This window comes from Triticum dicoccoides, chromosome 1B (assembly GCF_002162155.2).
Source record: "Triticum dicoccoides isolate Atlit2015 ecotype Zavitan chromosome 1B, WEW_v2.0, whole genome shotgun sequence".
Taxonomy (NCBI): domain Eukaryota; kingdom Viridiplantae; phylum Streptophyta; class Magnoliopsida; order Poales; family Poaceae; genus Triticum; species Triticum dicoccoides.
The window spans coordinates 662,946,278-662,958,329 of NC_041381.1; positions in this window are offsets into that span (position 1 = coordinate 662,946,278).

Here is a 12,052-nt window from a genome sequence, read left to right on the forward strand (position 1 = left end):
GTTCCAAAACACTGTTTTATATACCGGTACTGCAGTGGAGACTGTTAAGTTGAACTTCCACCTAGAACTCTATGCTACACTAGTACGCAACTTGAACAGTGGACTGGGCCTTGAACTGCAAGTTTTCTGCAAATCTAGCTTCACATAAAGCCTTGACCGATACGTGGCTACCGTGGGTGTTCCCCGTGGGTGGAGCTTATGCGTCATACTTCGTGACCTTTCATGAGTTTACTACAGAGAACCCTACTCTCATAGATTGCGACGTTTAACAATCAGGCTCATATAGGTGAGTTCTTCAAAAGATGTTCTGCAGGACAACATCTCTGCTTCAAAAAGCCACTTAGAACACATTAAGATATACATCAACCTGCCATGCAGATTAGGAGAGTATTGCATCTTCATGGAGTGGTATTTTTAACAGTAAGGATACTCTCCTCTCAGTTGACCAACAGCTTGTCTTCCACATCTAATTCACGGGATCTCCGATCACAAAGAATAGGTTACCACTATGAACAACTCATATTGTGGGTCTCATTCCCATCTCCCTCGATGCATTATCTATCACATTACGTGATAGACCCTTAGTAAAAGGATCTGCCAGATTTTTAGACGTTTGGATATAATCCAATGCAATAACTCCGGAGTTTTTTCAATTTCCTGACAGACTTTAACCTTCTCTGAACGTGTCTTGATGACTTCATGTTATCCTTTGAGCTGCTCACTTTAGTGATCACAGTTTGATTGTCACAGTTCATAATGATACCCGGTACAGGTTTCTCAACTACCGGCAAGTCATTCAAGAGCCGACGAAGCCAATCTACTTCGACCGTAGCTGTATCTAGTGATGTGAGTTCTGCTTCCATTGTTGACCTTGTTAAGATGGTCTGCTTGCAAGACTTCCAAGAAACAGCGCCACCTCCATGAGTGAATACATAACCGCTCGTGGCCTTTATCTCATCAGCATCTGAGATCCAGTTTGAGTCACTATACCCTTCAAGCACCTTTGGATGCCCAGTGTAGTGAATTTCATAATTTGCAGTGCCTTTCAAATAACGCAAAACTCTCTCTAGAGCTTTCCAATGCACATCTCCTAGTTTTGAGACAAATCGACTCAGTTTGCTAACAGCAAAAGAGATGTCAGGTCTTGTAGCACTGGCTAAGTACATAAGCGATCCAATAATCTGAGAATACTTCAATTGATCTCTAGCAATTCTTCGATTCTTTCGAAGCAGCACGCTAGCATCATATGGTGTTGGAGAGGGCTTGCAGTCACTATAGCCAAAGCGACTCAAGATCTTTTCCACATAGTGAGATTGAAGCTATGTAATCCCACCATCATCATCTCTCAACAACTTGATGTTCAGAATGACATCAGCCACTCCTAAACCCTTCATCTCAAAATAGCGAGATAGGAAATCCTTGACCTCCTTAATAACATTCAGATTTATTCCGAAAATCACTATGTCATCAACATACAAGCAAAGCATAACTCCCTCGCCCCCACCATGGCGATTGTACACACATTTGTCAGCTTCGTTCACAACAAAGCCTGCAGCTGTTAAAGTTCTTTCGAACTTCTCATGCCACTGTTTGGGTGCTTGCTTGAGTCCATACAAAGACTTTAGCAACTTGCACACTTTCCCTTCCTGACCATCTATTACAAACCCATCTGGTTGTTCCATATAAATTTCCTCATCCAACTCTCCATTTAGGAAAGCAGTCTTAACATCCATTTGATGAACGAGAAGATCATGTGAGGCAGCTAGTGAAAGTATAACTCGAATAGTGGTCAGTCGAGCCACAGGTGAGTAAGTATCAAAGAAGTCTTCACCTTCCTTTTGGGTATAACCCTTTGCCACGAGCTGAGCCTTGTACTCTTCAATAGTACCATCAGGCCTAAGCTTCTTCTTGAATACCCAATTGCATCCTATAGGTTTGCACCCATAAGGACGATCAGTTATCTCCCAAGTTTCATTCGCCAAGATGGAATCCATCTCGCTACGAACCGCTTCCTTCCAGTAGTCAGCATCTTCCGATGCATAGGCCTCCAAAATAGAACTGGGAGTGTCATCTATGAGATACACAAGAAAATCATCACCAAAGGACTTTGCAGTCCTCTGTCTCTTGCTCCTAGTAGGAACTTCATTGTTTTCCTCCACAGGACTTTCAAAGTGTTCCATCGAAATGGCAGGTTCGGTAATTGTAATTGGTTCCTGATTCGATGAACTAGGCATCTCCTGATTAGATGAGGTAGGCATATCCTTCATGGGAAAGATATCTTCAAAGAAAGTCGCATCATTCGACTCCATGATCGTACCGACATGCATGTCAGGTACCTCAAATTTTACAACCAAAAATCTATAGCCAATTCTATGAAAAGCATATCCCAGGAAAACACAATCCACAATTTTTGGTCCCAGCTTCCGCTTCTTTGGAATTGGCACATTGACTTTCGCCAAACAACCCCAGGTTCATAGATAAGAGAGCTTTAACCTTTTCTTCTCCCATTCCTCGAATGGAGTTATCTCTTTGTTCTTTGTGGGGACTCGATTTAGGACATGACATGCTCTCAATATCGCCTCCCCCCACCATGCCTTGGAGAGACCCGATGTGTCTAACATGGCGTTAACCAAATCAGTTAGAGTATGGTTCTTTCTTTCGGCCACCCCATTTGACTGAGGTGAGTAGGGAGGCGTCCTCTCATGGATTATACCATGTTCCGCACAAAAAGCATCAAATTCATTGGAAAAATACTCTCCACCACGGTCGGACCTAAGCCTCTTGATTTTTTGATCAAGTTGGTTTTCCACTTCAGCTTTATAGATCTTGAAAAAGTTCAAAGCCTCATCCTTAGATTTTAGAAGATACACACGGCAGTATCTAGTGGAGTCATCAATTAACGTCATCAAATATTTATTTCCACCTTTTGTCAAAACACCATTCATTTCACATAAATCTGAATGTATAAGTTCTAGTGGTGCAAGATTTCTCGTCTCCGCAGTCACGTGAGACTTACGAGGTTGCTTAGCTTGCAGACACACTTGACACTTAGATCCCTTGGCAGTGGTGAAACTAGGGTTTAAGTTCAACTTCGCTAGTCGTGACATGCAACCAAAGTTAACATGACAAAGACGTGAATGCCACACATTTGATTCACTATTGTTGCAAATATGATTAACAACTTTATTGCAAACGTCGTATAAGGATAAACGAAACAGGCCTCCTGACTCATAGCCTTTACCAACAAAGGTTCCATACTTGGATATTATAAATTTATTCGACTCAAAGACAAGCTTATAGCCATCTCTACACAGAAGAGATCCGCTAACAAAATTTTTATTGACGGAGGGGACATAATGCATGTTCTTCAGCCGCATGATCTTCCCTGAAGTAAACTTCAGATCGACCGTGCCAACACCACGAACAGAAGCACTTGAACCGTTTCCCATCAGCACGGTTGAAGTCCCTGCGGCCTGATAAGACGAAAACATGGAAATATCACCGCATACATGCACATTAGCACCCGTGTCAATCAACCAATCAGGACAATGACATACTGAAAGAATAGTGGGAAATATACCATACCCGTCATCCTTCATGTTAGTGTCTCCAATGACAACATTAGCGGTCTTGCCGCCTTTCCCAGGATGACGCTTGTCATAGCGATTGGGGCAAATAGGAGCCCAATGATCAGGATCTCCACACACATGACAGACACCTTTCTTCTTGTCATTCTTCTTCTTGAAGTTCGTGTGCTGCACAACCTTGTTCTTCCCATCAAACTTTGCTTTACCATCAAGCTTGCCCTTGTTCTTGAACTTGTGGGACTGGAAGTTTTTCTTCTGTACAGATTGGCACTAGATCCTCCATCAATACCTCGAGCATGTGTGTCCTTTGCTCTTGCCTTTTCTTCCACATCAAGAGTACCAATGAGATCCGGAACGGAAAACTCCTGTCTCTTATGCTTCAGTAAGGTAGCAAAGTTCCTCCATGAAGGAGGAAGCTTAGTGATGATACCCCCGACAACAAACTTGTCCGGTAGCATGCAGTTGAAGTGCTCAAGTTCTCTAGCAAATGACGGTATCTCATGAGCCTGCTCAACCACGGAGTGCTCTTCAGTCATCCTGTAATCATAGAATTGCTCCATGATGTACAGCTCAGTGTCGGCATCCGAGACCCCAAACTTGGCCTCGAGTGCATCCCACATATCTTTTCCATTATCAATTGATGCATAAGCATCAACTATGTTCTCACCAAGAACACTCAAGAGAGCAGCTTTAAACAGAGTATCCATTTTATGAAAAGCTTGTGCCTGTTGGGCATCTTGCTCTCCTTTAGGTTTGCCAAGAGTGGCGTCATAGTAACTCATGGTTTGAAACCACAAGACTGCTCTCACGCGCCACCTCTTATAGTGGATACCCTCAAACATAGGAGGTCTCATGGAAGCAGCAAAACCACTCGGGGTAAATTGCCTATAATAAGGTTTTTGGATTGTTGGAAGTGTGAGCAATTTACCAAATAATTTTGCTAACGGAAATACTAGATAAAGCATGACTAAAATAGCAAATATAAAGCAAGTCATGCAATCTGATAGAGAGAAGGTAAGCATCGTCTGCATATATGAACTTGAGGCAAACACATCTAGAACAGACAGTTGATGAAGTTGCTTATACGACATAGAACCTAACATACGTAGGGCAGAAACTAGAGCGAAGACTGTAGCAAGACTTCTAACAGAAAGGATAAGAACACGTACAGCACAACAGCAACAGAAGCGCTGGACTTGGGGTCGGTGTCCTCGCCTGCCATATCATCGAGGAGGTTGTGGACGTCGGGGAAGAAATCATCATCGGGGAAGTAGTCGTCGGCGACCGGATCGTCCGTGATGAAGCAGCCAGTAGTCACGCTGAGCGCTCCCCAAAAACCTTATCACCCTTCTCCCGTACAGGACTCAAAAGGTGCGGTCTCGGAGGCCTACTGTCCCGACATGCGGTGCACGCCGCAAGCCGGGATGAGGAAGGCAGCAGTAGCGCAGAGATTGGAACTGTGTGGCGAGAGGAAGAGGACCTTCTGATGTGTCTCTCGGGAGAGGAGCGACCTCTCTTATATAGGCACAGGAGAGGGACGCGAACAGGCTGCGCCGGGAGGTGAAGCAACGGAGGGAGATGAAGTGAACAGACAACACGCGAAGAGGTGCGCCGTTCGTCTTCATTATCCACTACCGCAAAAACTTTTCAGCTCCCAGGTGACCTTTCGTATACCCGTGGTGCGTGGCAAAAATTAGACATAGGCTCGGCTCATTCCCGCAACCCGCGGCGCGGCGCGGCGCATCGTGGCGAGGCGGGCGGCGGAGGAGGAGCGCGCGTGGATGTCCCTCTTATTCTTATGCTCATACAAGTGGGGAAGGAGCCTCCCTTATAAAGAGGTCCAACTCCCTCTAAACTAGCAATGTGGGACTAAACTTTAGTTTCACCTCTTGCCTTGCACTAATGGGCTGCGTGGGCCTCTAGGATTTATTAGGAATTTCGGAAACTCCTATTGGGCTAGGCCCAAATAGACAAAAATTCCAGCAACCCCCCACCAGATCCCAGAGGCCCAAAAAATTTGTGTTTGGTTCCAAAACACTGTTTTATATACCGGTACTGCAGTGGAGACTGTTAAGTTGAACTTCCACCTAGAACTCTATGCTACTCTAGTACGCAACTTGAACAGTGGACTGGGCCTTGAACTGCAAGTTTTCTGCGAATCTAGCTTCACATAAAGCCTTGACCGATACGTGGCTACCGTGGGTGTTCCCCGCGGGTGGAGCTTAGGCGTCATACTCCGTGACCTTTCATGAGTTTACTAGAGAGAACCCTACTCTCATAGATTGCGACTTTAACAATCAGGCTCATATAGGTGCGTTCTTCAAAAGATGTTCTGCAGGACAACTTCTCTGCTTCAAAAAGCCACTTAGAACACATTAAGATATACATCAACCTGCCATGCAGATTAGGAGAGTATTGCATCTTCATGGAGTGGTATTTTTAATAGTAAGGATACTCTCCTCTCAGTTGACCAACAACTTGTATTCCACATCTAATTCACGGGATCTCCGATCATAAAGAATAGGTTACCACTGTGAACAACTCATATTGTGGGTCTCATTCCCATCTCCCTCGATGCATTATCTATCACATTACGTGATAGACCCTTAGTAAAAGGATCTGCCAGATTTGTAGACGTTTGGATATAATCCAATGCAATAACTCCGGAGTTTTTTCAATTTCATGACAGACTTTAACCTTCTCTGAACGTGTCTTGATGACTTCATGTTATCCTTTGAGCTGCTCACTTTAGTGATCACAGTTTGATTGTCACAGTTCATAATGATACCCGGTACAGGTTTCTCAACTACCGGCAAGTCATTCAAGAGCCGACGAAGCCAATCTGCTTCAACCGTAGCTGCATCTAGTGATGTGAGTTCTGCTTCCATTGTTGACCTTGTTAAGATGGTCCGCTTGCAAGACTTCCAAGAAACAGCGCCACCTCCATGAGTGAATAGATAACCGCTCGTGGCCTTTATCTCATCAGCATCTGAGATCTAGTTTGAGTCACTATACCCTTGAAGCACCTTTGGATGCCCAGTGTAGTGAATTCCATAATTTGCAGTGCCTTTCAAATAACGCAAAACTCTCTCTAGAGCTTTCCAATGCACATCTCCTAGTTTTGAGACAAATCGACTCAGTTTGCTAACAGCAAAAGAGATGTCAGGTCTTGTAGCACTGGCTAAGTACATAAGTGAGCCAATAATCTGAGAATACTTCAATTGATCTCTAGCAATTCTTTGATTCTTTCGAAGCAGCACGCTAGCATCAATGGTGTTGGAGAGGGCTTGCAGTCACTATAGCCAAAGCGACTCAAGATCTTTTCCACATAGTGAGATTTAAGCAATGTAATCCCACCATCATCATCTCTCAACAACTTGATGTTCAGAATGACATCAGCCACTCCTAAATCCTTCATCTCAAAATAGCGAGATAGGAAATCCTTGACCTCCTTAATAACATTCAGATTTGTTCCGAAAATCACTATGTCATCAACATACAAGCAAAGCATAACTCCCTCACCCCCACCATGGTGATTGTACACACATTTGTTAGCTTCGTTCACAACAAAGCCTGCAGCTGTTAAAGTTCTTTCGAATTTCTCATGCCACTGTTTGGGTGCTTGCTTGAGTCCATACAAAGACTTCAGCAACTTGCACACTTTCCCTTCCTGACCATCTATTACAAACCCATCTGGTTGTTCCATATAAATTTCCTCATCCAACTCTCCATTTAGGAAAGCAGTCTTAACATCCATTTGATGAACGAGAAGATCATGTGAGGCAGCTAGTGAAAGTATAACTCGAATAGTGCTCAGTCGAGCCACAGGTGAGTAAGTATAAAAGAAGTCTTCACCTTCCTTTTGGGTATAACCCTTTGCCATGAGCCGGGCCTTGTACTCTTCAATAGTACCATCAGGCCTAAGCTTCTTCTTGAATACCCATTTGCATCCTATAGGTTTGCACCCATAAGGACGATCAGTTATCTCCCAAGTTTCATTCGCCAAGATGGAATCCATCTCGCTACGAACCGCTTCCTTCCAGTAGTCAGCATCTTCCGATGCATAGGCCTCCGAAATAGAACTGGGAGTGTCATCTATGAGATACACAAGAAAATCATCACCAAAGGACTTTGCAGTCCTCTGTCTCTTGCTCCTAGTAGGAACTTCATTGTTTTCCTCCACAGGACTTTCAAAGTGTTCCATCGAAATGGCAGGTTCGGTAATTGTAACTGGTTCCTGATTCGATGAACTAGGCATCTCCTGATTAGATGAGGTAGCCATATCCTTCATGGGAAAGATATCTTCAAAAAAGTCGCATCATTTGACTCCATGATCGTACCGACATGCATGTCAGGTACCTCAGATTTTACAACCAAAAATCTATAACCAATGCTATGAAAAGCATATCCCAGGAAAACACAATCCACAGTTTTTGGTCCCAGCTTCCGCTTCTTTGGAATTGGCACATTGACTTTCGCCAAACAACCCCAGGTTCGTAGATAAGAGAGCTTTAACCTTTTCTTCTCCCATTCCTCGAATGGAGTTATCTCTTTGTTCTTTGTGGGGACTCGATTTAGGACATGACATGCTTTCAATATCGCCTGCCCCACCATGCCTTGGAGAGACCTGATGTATCTAACATGGCGTTAACCAAATCAGTTAGAGTATGGTTCTTTCTTTCGGCCACCCCATTTGACTGAGGTGAGTAGGGAGGCATCCTCTCATGGATTATACCATGTTCCGCACAAAAAGCATCAAATTCATTGGAAAAATACTCTCCACCACGGTCGGACCTAAGCCTCTTGATTTTTCGATCAAGTTGGTTTTCCACTTCAGCTTTATAGATCTTGAAAAAGTTCAAAGCCTCATCCTTAGATTTCAGAAGATACACACGGCAGTATCTAGTGGAGTCATCAATTGACGTCATGAAATATTTATTTTCACCTTTTGTTAAAACACCATTCATTTCACATAGATCTAAATGCATTAGTTCTAGTGGTGCAAGATTTCTCGTCTCCACAGTCACGTGAGACTTACGAGGTTGCTTAGCTTGCACACACACTTGACACTTAGATCCCTTGGCAGTGGTGAAACTAGGGATTAAGTTCAACTTCGCTAGTCGCGACATGCAACCAAAGTTAACATGACAAAGACGTGAATGCCACACATTTGATTCACTATTGTTGCAAATATGATTAACAACTTTATTGCAAACGTCTGATAAGGATAAACGAAACAGGCCTCCTGACTCATAGCCTTTACCAACAAAGGTTCCATACTTGGATATTACAAATTTATTCGACTCAAAGAAAAGCTTATAGCCATCTCTACACAGAAGAGATCCGCTAACAAGATTTTTATTGACGGAGGGGACATAATGCACGTTCTTCAGCCGCACGATCTTCCCTGAAGTAAACTTTAGATCGACCGTGCCAACACCATGAACAGAAGCACTTGAACCGTTGCCCATCAGCACGGTTGAAGTCCCTGCGATCTGATAAGACGAAAACATGGAAATATCACCGCATACATGCACATTAGCACCCGTGTCAATCAACCAATCAGGAGAATGACATACTGAAAGAATAGTGGGAAATATACCATACCCGTCATCCTTCATGTCAGTGTCTCCAATGACAACATTAGCGGTCTTGCCGCCTTTCCCAGGATGACGCTTGTCATAGCGATTGGGGCAACTAGGAGCCCAATGATCAGGATCTCCACACACGTGACAGACACCTTTCTTCCTGTCATTCTTCTTCTTGAAGTTCGTGTGCTGCACAACCTTGTTCTTCCCATCAAACTTTGCTTTACCATCAAGCTTGCCCTTGTTCTTGAACTTGTGGGACTGGAAGTTTTTCTTCTGTACCAGATTGGCACTAGATCCTCCCTCAATACCTCGAGCACGTATGTCCTTTGCTCTCGCCTTTTCTTCCACATCAAGAGTACCAATGAGATCTGGAACGGAAAACTCCTGTCTCTTATGCTTCAGTAAGGTAGCAAAGTTCCTCCATGAAGGAGGAAGCTTAGTGATGATACCCCCGGCAACAAACTTGTCCGGTAGCATGCAGTTGAAGTGCTCAAGTTCTCTAGCAAATGACTGTATCTCATGAGCCTGCTCAACCACGGAGCGCTCTTCAGTCATCCTATAATCATAGAATTGCTCCATGATGTACAGCTCAGTGCCGGCATCTGAGACCCCAAACTTGGCCTCGAGTGCGTCCCACATATCTTTTCCATCATCAATTGACGCATAAGCATCAACTATGTTCTCACCAAGAACACTCAAGAGAGCAGCTTTAAACAGAGTATCCATTTTATGAAAAGCTTGTGCCTGTTGGGCATCTTGCTCTCCTTCAGGTTTGCCAAGAGTGACATCATAGCAACTCATGGTTTGAAACCATAAGACTGCTCTCACGCGCCACCTCTTATAATGGATACCCTCAAACATAGGAGGTCTCATGGAAGCAGCAAAACCACTCGGGGTAAATTGCCTATAATAAGGTTTTTGGATTGTTGGAAGTGTGAGCAATTTACCAAATAATTTTGCTAACGGAAATACTAGATAACGCATGACTAAAATAGAAAATATAAAGCAAGTCATGCAACCTGACAGAGAGAAGGTAAGCATCATCTGCATATATGAACTTGAGGCAAACACATCTAGAACATGCAGTTGATGAAGTTGCTTATACGACATAGAACCTAACATACGTAGGGCAGAAACTAGAGCGAAGACTGTAGCAAGACTTCTAACAGAAAGGATAAGAACACGTACGGCACAGCAGCAACAGAAGCGCTGGACTTGGGGTCGGTGTCCTCGCTTGCCATGTCGTCGAGGAGGTCGTGGACGTCGGGGAAGAAATCGTCGTCGGGGAAGTAGTCGCCGGCGACCGGATCGTCCGTGATGAAGCAGCCAGTAGTCGCGCTGAGCGCTCCCCAAAAACCTTATCACCCTTCTCCCGTACAGGACTCAAAAGGTGCGGTCTCGGAGGCCTACTGTCCCGACGTGCGGTGCACGCCGCAAGCCGGGATGAGGAAGACAGCAGTAGCGCAGAGATTGGAACTGTGTGGCGAGAGGAAGAGGACCTTCTGATGTGTCTCTCGGGAGAGGAGCGACCTCTCTTATATAGGCACAGGAGAGGGACGCGAACAGGCTGCGCCGGGAGGTGAAGCAACGGAGGGAGATGAAGTGAACAGACAGCACGCGAAGAGGTGCGCCGTTCGTATTCATTATCCACTACCGCAAAAACTTTTCAGCTCCCAGGTGACCTTTCGTATACCCGTAGTGCGTGGCAAAAATTAGACATCTTATGCTCATACAAGTGGGGAAGGAGCCTCCCTTATAAAGAGGTCCAACTCCCTCTAAACTAGCAATGTGGGACTAAACTTTAGTTCCACCTTTTGCCTTACACTAATGGGCTGCGTGGGCCTCTAGGATTTATTAGGAATTTCTGAAACTACTATTGGGCTAGGCCCAAATAGACAAAAATTCCAGCACGTCTTTGGGGTCCAACCATCACACATTGGACTGATCCCTATTTGATCACGTTTTTGATAGGAAACCTAACCATTAGGGCCCATTGGTCGGGGTTGATGTGGCAAAAAAACACGTCTACAAGAACGCATGAGGTCGTATCCTTGCACGCACCCAGCAGCGCGTACTAGTACCTCATCGCCTGAACTCCACCCGCGCCGCACAAAACGTATTCATGGCGTCATCGGCCAGCACCCGTAGTACGAACACAAACAATGCATCACAGTCGACCCGCGTCTGTGGCCTTGCCCATGTTGTCCCAACCACCGCTTCTGCCTGTTGCCTCATGCGTGCGTGTGTTGGATAGCCGGAGCTCGTGCATGGCGGGAGCTTGGAGCAGATGTGGCGGCGTGGCTTAGCATCGGTGCGCGTGGTCCGGCTCGATGGAGCTGCAAAGGCTCTCGCGCTTTGCTTCTTCGTTGGTTGGCGCATGCAGGGTGCTCGGCAAAATTCCCGAGACCTATTTGTCGGCGTCGCACAGGCTGTTTGTGGCGGCGCCGGCGAGACAAACTGTGATACGGTACGGTGCTCAAGCCTGGCTTCAGCATTGAGCACATCCAAGGTTGCCTTGATGACATGAGCAGACAAGAAAATGGAATGGCGAGGCTGAACGCATTCATGACACAAGTGTTGCTTATAACTTTTTAGGTTTAATAACATTAATAATATTAGTAACCTCATGTGGTTTAAACAAGACTGCTCTCATGAATGCAAATGCGATACACATATAGGTGATGTTCTCTGAACATTCTGATATCTTATTTTTCCGAGTTAATATGAAATTGTTGTGAAGTTTTAAAAGTGACATTCAAATTGCCAAAAGGGCAAAAACATAAGAGAAGCAAACATGCTTGGGCATAACCGAGGTTTTTTTGAAGCTAGGGGGAACAAATGGGTGGGATCCAACTAGCAACATAAAACTAATTA